Source organism: Halichoerus grypus, chromosome 15, assembly GCF_964656455.1.
Source record: "Halichoerus grypus chromosome 15, mHalGry1.hap1.1, whole genome shotgun sequence".
Classification (NCBI taxonomy): Eukaryota; Metazoa; Chordata; class Mammalia; order Carnivora; family Phocidae; genus Halichoerus; species Halichoerus grypus.
Window position 1 is genome coordinate 23,861,293 of NC_135726.1, and position 16,375 is coordinate 23,877,667.

The 16,375-nt window shown below is 39.8% G+C and overlaps 1 pseudogene; it reads left to right on the plus strand.

The window, feature by feature from the left end:
* LOC118530256 (AP-3 complex subunit beta-2 pseudogene) overlaps positions 1-10,345 on the plus strand; it is a 59,615-nt pseudogene extending 49,270 nt beyond the window's left edge.
* The last annotated feature ends 6,030 nt before the right edge of the window (positions 10,346-16,375 follow it).

The following is a 16,375-nucleotide window of genomic DNA, read 5'->3' on the forward strand; positions in this document are numbered from 1 at the left end:
GTAATTAGGGAAGAAGGGAAAGCTCTTCTTTTATTTTACCCCTGAATTTCATACTTTCCTGATGTATAAAGCAGCTTTTTTCACCATTCATACACATGAATGTTGTTCTGTAGACCCAGTCTAAATTCCACTTTCTGTTATAAATTGGTAAGCTAGTTCAATAATATGAAAGGCTCATTAAACTGCACAGACAGCCTACTTGATTGAAGGCATGAAACAAAACTTTATCTATATTTGGAATTTTTCTTGTTATTGCTTTTATTGATTTAGAAACACAATTTGATTTTTCATTTGCTTAGATATCTCTTGTCTATATATTTTACAATCTTTATGAAAATTCTGTTTTCATGATATGCCTAGTCCAGTTTTGAAATCCAAGGGAAAAAAAGCATATGACTTTGATAAACAGATAATTCAATTGACTCTTTAAACTTTTAAAATACAGCTATGTGTTCAAAGTTAGTACTGAACTTGATTTATTTGGGAATTTTTGAATCCAGCAATAACTACTTATGTGTGAAACTGCCAGATATGTGTGCACTCCACTCCCCCCATAATTGACAGAGATCAAGTTTATTCCTTCTCAACAATAAAATAAAATTAACTACTACCCTCTTAAGACTAGCTACAGAAATAAGATAGAAAAACCTTTTTAGTCTCTCTTGTTCTTTATATCTCATACCACATATACTGCAAAAATGGCCATTCCAGTAAAATATAACAAAAACTTTGGAAAACAGAGCCTTGTCATTTAGGGCATATAATAAGCTTCATATATCTTGGAAAAAAGAAAAAAATACTATCTCAGATAGAAAGTAATAGAACTCAGTTTCCTTCCTTCCTTCCAACCACCCTACTTATTGAGTGCCAAATATGTGCCAAAAACCATTCTAGGTTCAAAATGTAAACTCCTTATATTCAACTTTCATATGCTGACCATCACCATCCCACCTTACAAAAAAATTCTAATAACATTTTATCGTCTGAATTAAATATGGATTATTTTCTTAAATCTATAAAAATTGCTAAGTATAATCTAGGTATTAGACTAATAATAAATAGTATTAAAATAATTTGGAATGACTGCTGATAGAAGTTTTAATAAATACAGGTTCTGGATTTATTTACAGACAGCTACTAGACATAACTTAGAAAATTATCTTCAAATAATAAAAAACTAACTGAAAGCCTTAAAAAGAATAAAGTGATCTTTATTACTTCAGGAAAGAAATTACCTGGTCTTCACCCTAGATATATTTTAATATCAAATGGCAGAAGGTGAAGATATACTGTTGTCTGAACCAAGAAGATGAGTATTTTCAAGTTTAAAATTTATTACAGGTGGTTCCCATGAGACAACTCTATCATAGATAAAGAAAAACATTTATATTTTTTTAGTTCTTTTTTACTATAAAATCACTGAATCTTTCCTTCACCAACAAAACACCTATCTACACTCTCAGTGTTTCAAGGCCTTTTTTTCCTTAAGATTTTATTTATTTATTTGAGAGACAGAGAGAGGGGAGAGGGACAAGTAGACTCAGCATTGAGCACAAAGCCCAACAAGCCCGACACAGGGCTCAATCCCACAACCTTTAGATCATGACCTGAGCCAAAATCAAGAGTCAGAGGCTCAACCGACTGAGCCACCCAGGTACCAATTAAGGTTTTTGTTTATTTGTTTTTTAACAGACTGAATGAATAAGATGGTTAACTTAATCACAACAGTCAATACTAGAATGATAGTGTTGAACTTTTCCAGATAAAATCATTATAGACCTTGATAATCCCCCACTTGCTCTGTTAAAAATTCAAGCCTTCTAAGCCAAAAATATGATTTGAGTTACTGGGTTATTATATAGTAAAATGTTATCAAAATTTTAGCATTACAATTAAAGGTAACAATAATCAAAAAACAAGTAATCCAAAAGCCTCATGCTTGTCTGCAGGATGACTTCAAGAAGGATTAAAGTTAAAAACACGCAAACAGAACGAAGAGTATTTAAATATCAAACTCCATCAAATAACATGAAGATATATTAAAAACATGAAAAATCAAAATGTAAAAAGGTACTTGCCCCTTATTTAATAATATGGAAAATCATCCAAGTTGTGAATAGTGTATCAGCTTCTGGAGCCTAGCAAATCCTTTATTTATCTGCTTATTTTGTTAACAGTAGCATAAACTTCTAAAAGCCTCATGCCTATAGAAATCTGAGTCAACAAGAGGGCCAGGATGATTATGATGTGCATGCATAAAACTTGATATATGCAAGGGGTGAAAGCCCCACTCTTGTTTTCCCCAACTAACAAAACAGTGCAAGGGAGGAAACAGATGGACCCAAGAAAACCAGGGCAGAGTATGTGGGAAAAATACTTGAAATACAGAATTACAGAAAGCCAGTACTTGATTGAGATAGTCCTAAGGCTGTGCTTTCGATAATGAAGACAGAATCATCCAGATCAATTATTCATAGGTGTGATTACCAAACTAGCCTCCCACTGAGCACTGTGAGGCTGTGTGCGATAAATATATGAGCATGAGACTTTACGTCTATGTGCTTGTCTTCAGCCTCGGGTGAGGAGTTAGGTAGGACATCTGAATTTGGGTAGTTCTTGATTAAGCAAAACAGAAAGTTCTCAGGAACAGCCCTGAACCTGTTTCGTGTATCAGAAGAGGATTAGGGGGTAAGCACTTACTTGGCCACTGAACTACTTTTCAGGTGAATCCTCTGACCCAGCTGATGTTAATAACTCCTTTTCTGTCCGGAGCTTTTATATCTGCTGTCCTCTGGAACATCCTTTGTCCCAGATTTTTGTTGGACTCACTCAGATTTCATTTCACCTATTTTCCCTCACCAACCTATCTAGAGACCCCGGAATCATTCCCACCCCAAGTGCTCTACCACAAGACTCTGCTTCATTTAATTCATGGTACTTATCACTAGGTAAAAATACCTCAAAAAGAAGTGCCTTCCCTGCTGAACTGACCTGCCCTCACTTATAATGTAACCTCTTTTGACAGCAGGGATTTTTATGATTTTACTGAATAGATGCTCTATACTCAACTCCTATTAGATGACCAATAAATGTTTATTGAACCGTATCAACCAGAATTTAGGACGGGTTTTATTACAAAGTAACCTCTCCAGAATAGAACTGAAAAGATTTACCTAGATCCAATATGCCCAAATGTGTAATGAGAACCCTGAGTGTTTTACTCTATGTTAACCTGACTGTAAATATAGATAACAGACTACATGGGGGCATATAGCAGGTTACAAAACGATTGACTAGTTCTTTCTCGGTAAGAAACTGAGAAGAACCGTGAGCCAGTGTAATTGAGATAGTAGTGTCCAGATTGTAGGATGAATAAATTATCTCTGTGCTGGTCTGGTCTTTCTTCTCCTTTTTAATGTGTCCTCAGGTGCTGGGCTACCCTGGTGTGTACTACAACTCGGTTTCTTTCAGGCTTCAGAATCCTTACTAGCATGACTTATGCCTGGTCTTATAAGTGATCATAGTATTTTTCCAGTTTGCAATGTTTATTAACTGATCACTATCACATTTGCTCTACTAATATATACTTTGCCACCCACTATGATGTATTCTTTTTTTCTAATCTAGTGATTTGCAACCCTACTTGCACATTAGAATCAACTGGGGAGCTTTTAAAGGTAATACTGCCAAAGCCCCTTCTAGAGCATTAAATCAGAATCTATGAGGGTGGGGCTCTACTATGTCGTTTTGAAAGCTCCCTAGGCAATTGTAATGGACAGCCAAGGTTTAGACCTACGGCTTCAACCTGAACGCCATGGCTCAGCATCTCCTTTCTCTCTCTCTCTCGGTCATGCTACAGTGATCATAATGTTTGTAATTCTACTCCTCTGGTGCCAATTGCCATTCCCTAGGTCAATCTCAGCCAATAAAGAGTGCCTACTGTGAAGAGAAGTCGATACCATGCTATGGCATGTGTGTATGTATATATGTACATTTGTAGCCTTACATCTGTCAAGATGGTTTCATAACAATTTACTAATACATCCATCTATCCATATATCTGTATATAACTCTGGGTCTTTTCAGAGATGCTGTACTTCAGACAAGAGCTACCTCACCTCCTTCCAGGTGAGACACTGGGGGAAAAAAACCCTCTTCCAAAATGCTCCCAGGAAATTTCTATAGATAAATTCGTGAAAGAGGCTTAAATGCTTCATTTTAACTGGAATGAATTCTGCCTAATACACACCTTAATGGACAGATAATCTCTCATTGCAACCAGTCATCTTTCTGTAACCTGTTTATTTAAAAAAAAATTTTTATGCTGGAGACATTTCTTGTTATAAATCTCCTATTGTTATTTGTATACATAAAGGTAAACTATTTTTAAACTTATTACCATTGCGAACTTTAAAAATATATATTCAGGATGTACTGGAACATGTGACAATTGCAAAACAAAATGAAAGCAACCTAAATTTTGCAATAATGACACTAACAGAAAACTATTAAAATAATAAAGGCCAGATGACTATTCCCAAATCCTACTTCCCTTCCCTGGGGAAGGCCCAGGAAAGTTCAGGGTATGTTTTCTGAGAGAAAAAAAAAAAATGTCCCTAAGCGTTTACAAATACCTGCAAACATACAGTTGCTATATTTTGAACATAATTGGTTTTTGTTTGTTAACTCTACCTCATTTGCTATGTGTGTTTTCTATCATTCCAGTACGAAGATGGTGAGAAGCCCTCTGCCTCTAGACCCTTACACAGGTTGTTGGAGCATTAATACATGCCAAAACTCACAAGAAGACATAGCTTTTGAGACGAGACGCCAGTGATAATCCTGTTTACTTCTTCAGATTATGCCTGAATATTTTTAAGGGGACATGAATTGTTACGGTGATGGAGTCAGGTGTCAATCTGGAGATGGAACAATACTTCAAGGAAAATTCTGTGGAGCCAGAACTAAAACATCATATTAATAGTCCTATTTTGCTGTTTTCCAAGATTGCCTGAGCAAGATCACCCCCTGCTTTCTCTATATTAACTTCAGAGAGGAAGGAGAAAGATCTGAGCTATTAAGTGGGGGCAGGAGGGGTAGAAGAAGTGATATTCCAGAGTTACGTGCAGATATATGGGTAGATGGATATACAGTAAATTAGTAAGTTGGCACCAGAGGGGTAGAATACAAACATTATGATTTGAAATGTTGGGGTCTGGGAGCAAAAGGTCAAGAAGGAATTCTTGAAACATCCTCGGTGCAAAAAAAAGGTGGGTTTTTTTTTTTTATGATTTTATTTATTTACTTGAGAGAGAGCTCAAGCAGGGGAGAAGCAGAGTAGGGGGGGAGAAAGAGTCTTTAGCAAACTCCTTACCCACAGGGCTCTATCTCATGACCCTGAGATCATTACCTGAGCAAAACCAAGAGTCAGAAGCTTAACCCACTGAGCCACCCAGGTGCCCTAAACAGGTGGTTTTATTAAAGCCTAGGGACAGGCCCCGTGGGCAGAATGAGCTGCACTGGGGTTGTGAGGAGTGACTGATTATAGACTTTCAAGTTGGGAAGGAGTCAGGAGAGCCTAAGTCTCAAAGAATTTGGAAGCAAGGTTTTCAGAACCTTGAGGGGCTAGCTATTATTAGGCTAAGGTCATTTACTGCTGCCTACTAAAACCTTAGTCATGAGACCCTTTTTAGATGCGTTATCAGTGGACCACATGTTTGGAAGATAGTCGCTAACACATATCTTGGGGGAGTGGGGGCGAAGGGTAGAGATAAAGGAGGCTTCCAAAGGGATTTCATATGTTAAAAACCACACAGGATCCTGGAGGTGTGGCTAATGTCAAGCTAAGGTTGCCTTTTCTTCTAGCAAAGTCTTAACATGGAGATAGGAAAGCTCCTTGAGGAAGGTCACTTTGCTGTCTCAAGTACTCGTCAATGAGCTGTAAATTGTAAGGAAATTTAAATTTTTTCTATATTTCTTTTGCCTTTGTTCTCCACATTACCACCCATTTGTAAAAGAATAGTTAACGCTTGTTTAAAATGTGTAGGGCCCTCACCCAACCGTGCCAGCACCTTGCTCTAGGGCTTCCAGCCTCCAGAACTTGACCGGGTTCAAGACGGCAACGTAAAAAGCACCTCAACTCACTTCATCCCACCGACAGACCAAATCTGCGTCTAGATATAGAACAACTTCCTCTAAAAAAAAACCTAAAAGCTTGTGTGCGCAACTCCTGCCTATCCCAGGAAAGAAGGCCCACACAGAAGCAGGTAGGAGTCCGAGGCACGGTCTCACCACGGGCCGCCCACCCCCGCCCACCCCCTGGCGTCCATAGCCACCTACAGTCCCAGCGGAACTCAAAACCAGGAGTTTCTCCCCGAATGCAAAGGGTTTGAACCCCACACCAGTCGCCCCAACTTTTAAGATCTGCAGCTGAGGGAGAAGCCCCCAAAACATCTCACTTTTGAAAACCAGGAGGGCTCCAGGCGCCGAGATTCACAAGGCTACGTAACAATCTGAGAACCGTGGACTCACCTGCCCCGGGCTCAGCGCAGAGACAGCGGTTCCCGAGGTGTCCAGACCTTCTGGGAAAGACGCTCATTTGCTAATCTGAAAGCATCGGCCTGAGGAGGGCAGGCATCTAATTTAACACACATCTAGGGGACGCTGGCAGGCAGACAGCTCCTCCACGCTCTCCTTCCGCCCTGCTCTAGCAGCTGCCCACCATCTTTTAACTCTAGGCTCCTCCCCCGCCAGGTGCCACCCATCATCTACATCCGGGAATTCCTTTCACCCTAAGCTCTTCCTTAGCTGATAGGTTGATTATTAGCCGTAAATTAAAGTGCAAAGGAAAACTTCCTCTTAGTGGACTCAAAGTTTTGAGGCTTCGTAGACTATTCTTTTTTTTTTTAATATTTTATTTATTCATTTGAGACACAGAGATAGAGAGAGAGAGAGACCATGAGCAGTGAGAGAGGCAGAGGGAGAGGGAGAAGCAGACTCCCCGCTGAGCCAGGAGCCCGATGTGGGGCTCGATCCCAGGACCCTGGGATCATGACCCGAGCCGAAGGCAGACGCCTAACCATCTGAGCCACCCAGTCGCCCCCTTCGTAGACTATTCTTAAAACTAGAATTACATTCTTTGTGGCTCAGTCATTAAGCGTCTGCCTTCGGCTCAGGTCTCCTGGGATCCAGCCCTGCATCGGGCTCCCTGCTCCGTGGCGGCCTGCTTCTCCCTCTCCCTCTCCCCCTGCTTGTGTTCCCTCTCTCGCTGTGTCTGTCTAATAAATAAAAAAAAAAACTAGTTACATTCTTAAGTCTGAACAGACTGAAGAAGGGTTTAAATATTTATAAAAATTATTAGGAGGGGCGCCTGGGTGGCTCAGTCAGTTGTGTGGCTCTTGGTTTCGGCTCAGGCCCTGATATCAGGGTAGGGAGGGGAATCTGCTTGAAGAGTGTCTCCTCTCCCTCAGTCCCTACCTACTCCCCTCCCCCACAGCTGGTGCGCACAAATGCTCGCCTACGCACACGTGCGCGCGCGCGCGCTCTCTCAAATAAATAAATAAATCTTTAAAAAATCATTAGCTGATAATTTCTGTATGTTCTGCTGGGAGAACATAGTTTGCTTGGTGTTTTAAATCTAAGTGTAGAAACTGTGAATGTGTCATTAGCACAGGTCTTTCCATTTTTCTGATTCACTTGATCATCTAGGAAAGACCCACAGAATGTTTTCCAAAATGTTCTAGAGGCTTGTATGACCGGATTCATTTATTCTTGTCACTTTGAAGGCCTGGCCTCGTTGGTGGAGCAGTCTCTTGTATCCTTGGCCAGCACTTGATGTGATTCCTGTGAGGTGAGACCCTCCTGGCTCCCTCAGCTTCTTCCAGTCCAGCCCTGCCCATTGTTCTCTGTCACAATTGCCAGGGACTTTTGATTCAAAAAGCTTCCTCTGAGGCAGGAGTTTCTGTTTTTCCAAAATGCAAATTGTTAAATAAAATATTTTGTGGTCAAAAGAAAAAAAAAAGTCTTCTCCAGAATGCTGGGCCTAGATCCAGCCTCTCTATCCTGGCCCACGTACCCGGGCACTGACCCCAGTCCTGCCCTCTTCCTACTGTTGCCCTCCTCCAACTTGTTTTCTACTCCATTCTATTTGGTCCACCTCTCTTCCCCACACCTAGCACCCTTTGCCCCAGCCCAAGTTCCCAGTACCTCTGACCCTGTCCTCTCTACAATAAGGTTCAGTACGTGGCCACCATGTCCACTGAGCATCCAGTGTGTTTCAATCCTACCTGAAAAGCCTCTGTATCAGATCAATCAACTCCACCCAGATCAAAACCCTAAAGCTGGAAGTGCTGAACAACCTAGTTAATGAAACTAGAATCCTTACTGTCCTACAGAAATTCCAGACCTATATTCACAGCATGGACAAGGACTTTATGGCACCATGATCCAGGCCACTGGATGGTGTGCAACTAACATAGGACGAGTCTGTGACACCTGCCTCACTGGCCTGGTGTAGCTACTGTTTCACTGTGATGAACTATTCATCACAGAGTCAGTGGTCATCATTAAGAAGCTGTTGCAGATGCAGCCCCACAGCATGAGGAGGTCTTAAGCTGGCAAAGCTCACAGATAACACCTAAGTGCTCATGGCCTGAGCCAGCATCCTGTGGCTCATTGGTGAGTACAGTGAGCATGTCTCCAGTATTCACCTGATGTCCTGGGGAAAATGGCCAAATCCCTCAGCAGAGCAAGACATCCACAAACTGCAGGTCATCAACCTGGTGGCCAAGCTCTACCTGACCAACCCTAAGCAGACCAAGCTGTTGACCCAGTATATGCTAAATCTGACCAAGTCCCTCCAGAACTGTGATATCTGTGACCTAGCACACTTCACCTGGCAGTTTATCCTCTCTTCAGAGTAGGGTGGAGCCCTCAGCCTCCATGCCAAGAAGCTCTTCCTGGCACCCAAACCAGCCCCAGGCTTGCAGTCATCCTTCAAAGACCAGACCACTTCCAGCTGGGCTCACTATCCCACCCATTAAATGCCAAGGCCACAGGCTACCCAGTCCAAACTGGTCAGAGGAAGATCCAAACACATCTGCATGCAACGTGGAGGTACCTAAATGGACCAAGTGCTCAAAATGGAAGAAGAGGAAGGAGAAGAAGAGGAGTCAGGCCCCACAGAGTCCACAGATAGACTCCCAGAGTTCAAGACTGAGTCAGTCAGTGAGAGCAGCAGCTAGAGCAGCTGAAGACTCCAGCAGTGAGTCCAATAATGAAGACCAAGATGAGGGTGAGGAGAAAGGGAGAGGGAGTGAGAATGAACACAGTGAGGAGGAAGATGAAGAGAGGAAGATGAAGAAGGTGCCAGAAGGACAAGGAGAGGCTTGTCTTTGGATGAGGGCAGAGATACCAGCTGTAGTTCAACAGAGTTTGAGAGGACATTGGATCCCGAGGAAGAGCAGGAGGAACCTGCCTCCTGAAAAGAAGAAGAAGGAAAACAAACAAAACAAAACAAAAACAAAACAAAACAAAAAACGTCCCAGTGGATCATGTACTCCTGTAGCCAAAGAAATGTCTTTGTTTGATCTAGAGGACTTCCCCCTCCTACTGTCCAGCCTGTGTCTCCCACCATGGTTGTGTTCACCTGTCTGGCTGCTGACCTGGAGGGTCTGACATTCAAAGACTCTCCCCTGATGCCCTTGCTGCCCTTCTAGTGTCAGGGTTGGAAGGCAGGAGCTGCTGCCCCTCGTAGCTGGTGAGGGGCTGGCTGTGGACTAGACCTTCAGCAGCCCACCTTTGTCTCCAGGGGCCCCACATTGTATCTGTGCAACCCACTTCTCCAAGAGCTACAATACCCCCATCAAGGGCCTGCATGGGGTCCCCCTTAAACTGTCTTCTGGCATCAGCACCCTGAAATTGAGTCCCTAGCACCCAGAGAATCTGCGACTGCTGTCACGGTCTTTAATTTCTGTGACTCAACCTAGGTGCTCAACTTGCAGCTGTGAATCCAAACCCAACAGTTCCACGTCTCCATTCAGCCACCCAATGAGTAGCAGATGGCCCCTGTATTCCTGAGTGGGAATGAGTTCAAGAAGGTGCAGGGAAAGCTGATGGACATGAATGAGATCGAAGAAGCTCAAGGTGCCAGACACCTGTCGGAGTGACCACAGGGTGGTACAAAAGTGACTGCTACTGTCAGCCTGGAGAGTGTCCTTTGTGGGACATCTGACAAGTACTGGTTTGAAGGGAGGAAGGGAAGATGCTGACCAGTTGGAGCTTGGTCCTGCTGACCCTGGACACCCTGTCTGCTGGAGCTGCCTAGCTGACAGTCAACAGCTGTTAGTGTCCCTTTCTCCCTTTTTCTCTTATCAGATAGTATACAGGGGAACCTCTCTCCCTCTGGTCATGACCACAATCCCCCCACCCCCACCCAATTCCCCTGCCCATGAGTTCCTAGGACCTGTGCAGACGGAGACAACAGCTGCTCCCTTCAGTCATCCCATCCCATTCTATAGCTATTTATGTAGCAAAATCTCAGTATTCTCCCTAATACATTTTATAACATATATATATGATACCTAGACTTATTGTGGTCATTTTGCAATATATACAAATATCAAATTATTATGCTGTATACCTGAAACTTATATAATGTTGTATGTCAGTTATATCTCAATACAAAAAAAAAAAGTACATAAAATAAAATGTGTATTTCTGGGCTATAGTTCAGGAACATTGAATTAGAATATCTGGGGGCAAGCCTAGAAATCTTCCTTTAAAAAGGGTCCAAGATGATTTTAAAGCAGAGTAAAGTTTTTTTTAAAAAAGCTAGTGGTATGCCTTAGACCTCTCTTGTTTCAGCAGTACACCCTCTCCACCCTGGGCTCTTCCATATTGGACCAGCCCTTCAGAGAGGATTCTGGTAAACGGGCACTGAGACACTCGAAAAAGCTACCGAGAAGGAAAGTAACTGATCATCTCTGGAGCCTGTTCGTTCTGCAGGATCTAGCTGACAATAATCAACCAAATGAGTATCTACTAAGACACAGTTCAGGAGGGGCAATTCTTGAAACTCAAGAGTGAGATTTCTAACTTCACGGAGTTTATAATCTGATAGAGGACAAAGCTACACATAAGTTATATAAGGGGAAAAGAAAATATAATCGCCTTAATTACTTGGGTAATTGTATTAGCTTTTACATCTACTTTGACTATAGCGGTAGAAACTCTGAAGAGTCTTCTAATCTACCGACTTTCAAATTTCAATTTGTATATATTGCAAAATGACCACAGGATTTTCCATTAAATATCCTAAATGCATAACCATAATTTAGTCTGGATTTTCTAGTCTCTTGTCTAGAAATTTCTTTTGATTTACTCTATCTGTAACAGACTATAAATCTAGAATTTAAAGATATGTTTCCTTTCAAATATCCTGGATTATTTTCTCAAATCATTAAACGATTTCAGGAATTGCATCATTTTGAAATCTTCTATTGCTTTTGTAGTCAAAAGTAATATGAGACAGCTGTTATTTTTTCATTCATTAGTTCACTCAAAGTAATAAACTGAGAGTAATCTATATCTCAGTATACTAAAGATTGTTAAAACTTGGTCCCTGTTCTCATGGGCCTGAGAGATAAGGCAGATATATAAATGATCATGATCATATGCCCCAATTTTAGAATGAATATATATATATATATATATATATTCACTATATATACACATACATATATTCACTATATAGAATATATCTTGCCCCCTTTGCTTGGCAGATAATGATTTTAACGGGCATGAAAATGACTGAAATTAGTACAAAGAAAGTAGTTCCATCTAAGTTGGGTGGAAAGGGAACACATATTTTATGCCAGCAAGGATATGGGTAAGTGACAGATAAGGCAAAGAATCTTATTTTAGCAATGCGGAAGTAAAGGACCTGTAATGATATACTCAGTGAAAGGGATGTGCTCCTTAAATAGTCACTATCTGACATGCTTTTTCCATTTGATAACTAGATTAACTGTGACACAATAGGATTTAGGGCATGGGGAGGGAAGGAAGAAGAGCTCTCAACAGAGAACGGAAATAGGACTAGAGTACGGGGTTGCCTTGCCCCACCAACTAGAGATATGTCATTTCTGAATGAAAGCACCCATCAGAGAATTTCCAGCATGAAATCCTGGGATGGATTCGTTTGTCACCCAGGCTCCTTCTCCTAGCTGTGGCAGGAGTCTCAGATGCTAATTGCCACCATAAGTTCCTAGATTTACACACTGAACACTATGACATAATCCTGGAAGAAGACAAGGAGATTGGGGGAGACAAATCTCTTCAGTCCTGCTGTGAGAGTAGAGAAAAACAAACCCAAAATGAACTTGACAACTTTCCCTTTAATTGATTTAAATTAGGAATTCCTCCAACATCCAAACTGTTTTCTAATTAAGTTCGATATGAACAATGGCCCATGTTGTAGGTGTTTGAACGGTGAGTTTTCTAAAATAATAATGAATTGGGGATGTAATCTAGTTTTGTGGAGGAGTAATCCATGCAATTTAGATGACATCTTTCAAAACTGGGGGGGGGAAGGGGAGGTGGGAGTTACTAGATTATTTGAGATTTTAGTTAAAATGATAGATCCTACTCAAAAAGCCTTCCAAATTCTAAGGTTCATGTGAAAAATAATTTTGATGAGATTTATTTTTATTCACTTTAAAAACTGATATGTGCTCATGAGAAAATATTTGGGATATAGAAAATAGAAAAATAGGGAAAAAAGAGTACCTATCGTATTGGATGTAGTCACTAATAATTTTATAACATTTTCGGTATACAGGTTTCCCCACTATTTCCTCCTGCTATTATCCCCCGTTTGCTTTACGCCACTTTGCTTTTATGAAAAACCTACATTAGAGCTACCTATTTTCACTAACCAAAAGAAATCTGAAGAAAATTTTCACTTTTACGAAATGGTAATTGGTTTTTTTTTTGCTTTATGCCATTTTAGCTTACAAAAGGTTTCGTAGGAAAACTCTACTTTTAAATAGTGGGGAAATCTGTACTTTGCTCATGCTTTATATTCTAAACTGTACATAACTTTGAGATAATATGAAGTACTGCATGTATAAAGTATGTACCATTTTATACAATATAAAGCAAACATGTTTCCATTATATTAAAATATTTTGCAAAGGCAAAGTTAATCCTTGAGTACTTTTTCCTCATATAAAGCATGCCATAATTTATTTGTTCATTCTTCTTCTTTCAATCATATGTGCCATTTCCAACCGTTCAAAATTTTAAAAAGGCTATACTATATGGATATTAATGTGAATATTTTAACTTTTAGCTGATTTTGATTTTTTGTTTGTTGAATTCTCAGAATTTATTGCCAGAAATAAGATTAAGTGTTAAGGGTTATGGACATGTCTAAGAGTTTGATATATTTTGTGACATTTTCTGATAAGTTTACCTTGATTTTTGCCTCACCATCCAGGTAAAACTGTAAGCATTCTTATATTAGATATTCTAACTTTTACATTTGCTCATTTTCTCTAACACTGAAGCTGGGTTTGTATTTATTTGATTGCTGAGAGGTAGAATATTTCCACATGTGCTTTTCAATCAGTATTCTCTTGCAAAATGTCTATTCAAAACTTTTTTTTAATACATGAAAACAGGTTCTCAATTCCTTATTTTTAAAGGATATGGTTGGTTTGTGGATATGCAATAAAAATGTGCATGCAATCTCACTCTTCTGTAGTTAATGGCCCTCACAAAAATTCAGTAAAATTACCTCAAAGTAAACACTGGCAGGAGCTCCCTCTGACACACACAGACAGTCACCCTCCCATCAAACTTCTTTCAGCCTTAAGTAACCCATGCAGCATGATCATATAGCATTCAGGAAGAGTGGACCCTGGATCCCCTTCCAAGAGTGGACTCGGGGGCACTGAACAGAGAGATAATGTCTTGCGGGTTCCCTATCCTCATTCTTCTCCCTGCATCACTAAACACACACCTGTGGCCAATTTGATGGCTCCAACCAGAGACTCTGATTTCCTTTCCAAAGGTGCTGAAATTAGAGAAGTTGGTTCGATTCACTGGGAAGAGAAAACAGGTTTGGAAGTGGTAAAACAAACAAACAGCTCACATATGAAACCTCTGGTTAGAGAAATATTTGTGCTTCGCAGTGAGCTCATTTGAGATAAATAAATATATAAATGAATAAATATATTTATTTTCTTTATAGGGGAGAATATTGAAAATTCAATGAAATCAGTTTTGCCAGACACCCTTTTTTTTCTCCACACCAAATCTCTATTGTGGTCATTTTCTACAGGGATTTCAAAAGTATTAGCTTTATTGTTTCTTTTTTTTTTTTTTTTTAAAGATTTTATTTGACACACAGAGAGAGAGCACAAGCAGGGGGAGCAGCAAGTAGAGGGAGAGGGAGAAGCAGGCTCCTGCCAAGCGGAGAGCCCGATGCGGGACTCGATCCCAGGACCCTGGCATCATGACCTGAGCCTAAGGCAGATGCTTAACATCTGAGCCACCCAGGCGCCCCTAGCTTTACTGTTTCTGCTACTACCTAAGATGACTGTCCGTTAATAAAAATATCTAAAATAACAGACATTCCTTTATGAGTCAATGCACATGTTTATTCTTAGCTAATGTAAAAGGGGACTTAGTCTTGGCCAATTCTATATCACGTGCCCTTCTCTATCACAAAAATATGGTTTTCTTAGCCAACTGTTCTGTAAAATTTGGGATACACTTCAGCATCAGGGGGAGGGGAGGATTGAAGTAATTCAATAAGAAAATTGTAACTAAAAGTTCTATTATTCAATTCATATTAAAAATGAAATAAAATGAAAATATAATAAGACTCAAAATAAATTTGAAGTATGAATATAACATGAACTATTAGGAATAATATTTTTCCCTGCTAGAAAGTGAATAAATTGAATACATTTCCCATTCCACTTCTCTCTCAAGCACCTCTCCTACATGTATTTTTCCATGAGGGATTTTTTATTTTCATTTATTTTCAACCTTCTGACCTTAGTTCCTTGATTGCAAAAAAAGGTTAATATTTCCTACCCCATTACACCTTTGTGAGAATTACAATTACATGTAAATTAAATACCATAAAGCCTAGTGTTCGGTAGGTGTTCATTAAAATGTATTTCTATCAGGTTGCCTTTCTCTTAAATACTATAAATTATGTATGGCATAATCCATAATTTTCTAGTCTTATTTAGAGTGGGGGCAATGAGAACCATCTGCTGTTTTATCATTTGAGATTTGCAAGAACATGGCAAAACCTAAGAGAGAAAGTCTTCATTTTGAAAGCTTAAAGGGATCAATTGATTCATTTTCCTCAGCCATGTCCCTCTTTTTAAGAGGATCAATACAGTGAGATGCAGAAGAAAATCTCTTTTCTAATCATTGATAAAGGGAAACGTTAGCTATACTTTTTAAACACATGTGGCTAGCAGAGAGAATAGGGAATGACATTTTAGGGTCCACAGTAGATGAACAAAATGGGATGTTTGAGGGAAATGCAGAGGGACTATTAAGGATGTCTCACAAATCAAGCCTTTGTTAGGTGTCTCTGTGACTGTGGAGCTGTCCGGCTTTGTTTAGCTTATGACTCTTGCTTGTTAAAATTTTAACCATGGCTTCTTTTTGCTGCATTTCAAAGGAGTCATAACATTCCTTTTATTATTTTTTTCCTGTTTGAAAAGATGATTTCACATGAATATTTCTTATCATTGAACAATATAAGGGCATTTATTCAACTCTCTGACCCTCCGTCCTCCACTCTATTTGTTCTTCTTCTAGCAGACTCGTCTGTCTTCTTTTCTTCTACTTAGAGTTCTAGATTTCTGCCAGGGTCAGTAACGCATGCAGGTGTTGAGGAAGTGGACCGAAGGTGAAGAAGAGGGAATGCCATTTGTCATTTGGGGGCATTGCTGAATAGTTGACCACTTATGGAAACATTTTGCTAAAAAATCGAGTTATATCACCTTATTCAATATCCATTATAGTCCTGCAAGATAGCAATTATTTTCATACTCATTTTGTGAATGAGAAAACTGAACCTTAACAAGAGTAAGTAACTTATTCAACATATACTAGTGATACGTTTCCAGTAACCCTTGGCTATTCTTTGAAAATAAGGACAGCCTTTAAAGTTTCATGAAACAACCTATAAGGCTTTTGGGTTTCCATTTTATAGATGGGGTTAATTAATTCACCTGAGTTCACATAGCTAAGTAAGTGATATAAAAGAATTTGATCACGAATCTATAAACTTGATCTTAAGTCTATTCCATAGTTCTTGATTGTGTCATGTATCTCTTTTGGT